This window comes from Pteropus alecto, unplaced genomic scaffold (genome assembly GCF_000325575.1).
Source record: "Pteropus alecto unplaced genomic scaffold, ASM32557v1 scaffold287, whole genome shotgun sequence".
Lineage (NCBI taxonomy): Eukaryota > Metazoa > Chordata > Mammalia > Chiroptera > Pteropodidae > Pteropus > Pteropus alecto.
Genome location: NW_006439718.1, coordinates 2,038,301 through 2,039,372, shown reverse-complemented (window position 1 = coordinate 2,039,372; position 1,072 = coordinate 2,038,301). Strand labels below are relative to the sequence as shown.

At 36.7% G+C, this 1,072-nt stretch overlaps 1 pseudogene; it reads left to right on the top strand.

Moving 5' to 3' along the window:
- Positions 1–227: 227 nt before the first annotated feature.
- On the top strand, positions 228–734 carry LOC107196018 (annotated as a pseudogene).
- Positions 735–1,072: the final 338 nt, after the last annotated feature.

Below are 1,072 nucleotides of genomic sequence, written 5' to 3'. Positions count from 1 at the left end.
GTGGTGATAAAAATGTTATAAAATTGACTGCAGTGATGCACTTACCTATGCATATACTAACAACCATTGTACAATTTAAATGGGTGAATTGTATGGTATATGAATTATATGTCAATAAAACTGTAAAAATTAAAAATTCTGAAAAACGGTCTTGGCAGATCAGAACACTATAAAGGGAAGGGATATAAAAGTTTATGGGACTCACTTCCTTTTGGTCACAACCGCCATCTTCCAGTAATTCGCCAAAATGACCAACACAAAGGGAAGGAGCAAAGGCACCTGCTCGCTCCATGTTCTCTAGGCCTTTTAGAAAACATGGAGCTGTTCCTTTGACCACATACATGAGAATCTACAAGAAAGGTGATATTGTAGACATCAAGGGAATGAGCACTGTTCAAAAAGGAATGCCTCACAAATGTTACCATGATAAAACTGGAAGCGTTTACAATGTTACCCGGCATGCAGTTGGCGTTGTTGTAAACAAACAAATTAAGGGCAAGATTCTTGCCAAGAGAATTAATGTACGTATTGAGCATATTAAGTACTTTAAGGATTGGGACAGCTTCCTGAAACCTGTGAAGGAAAATGATCAAACAAAGAAAGAAGCCAAAGAGAAAGATATCTGGGTTCAATTGAATCACCAGTCTGCGCCACCCAGAGAAGCACACTTTGTGAAAAGCAATGGGAAGGAGCCTGTGCTGCTGGAATCCATTCCCTATGAATCCATGGCATGATAATAAACAACAACAACAACAACAAAACAAAAATCAAAACAAACAAACCCCTCTAATTGAGTAGGTATCCCCTCCCACAAAGAAATATTTAAAGAAAATTAACTGTTCTAATTCATTGGGTGATGTCTTTACTATTCAGATTTAGTGATTTTTTGTTACTGAAAGATGTGAGCTGGTTTACTGTGCAACAAAGAGTATAGTCCATTGATTAGGAAACTGCATCTGTTACATTTTAGTTAAGCTCAGGGAAAGTTGATTATTCATAATTGCATCATAAATAGCTGTATTTTAAGGATCAGAAACTTGCCTTTGAAGCCTGCTACTTAAAAATAGATTCT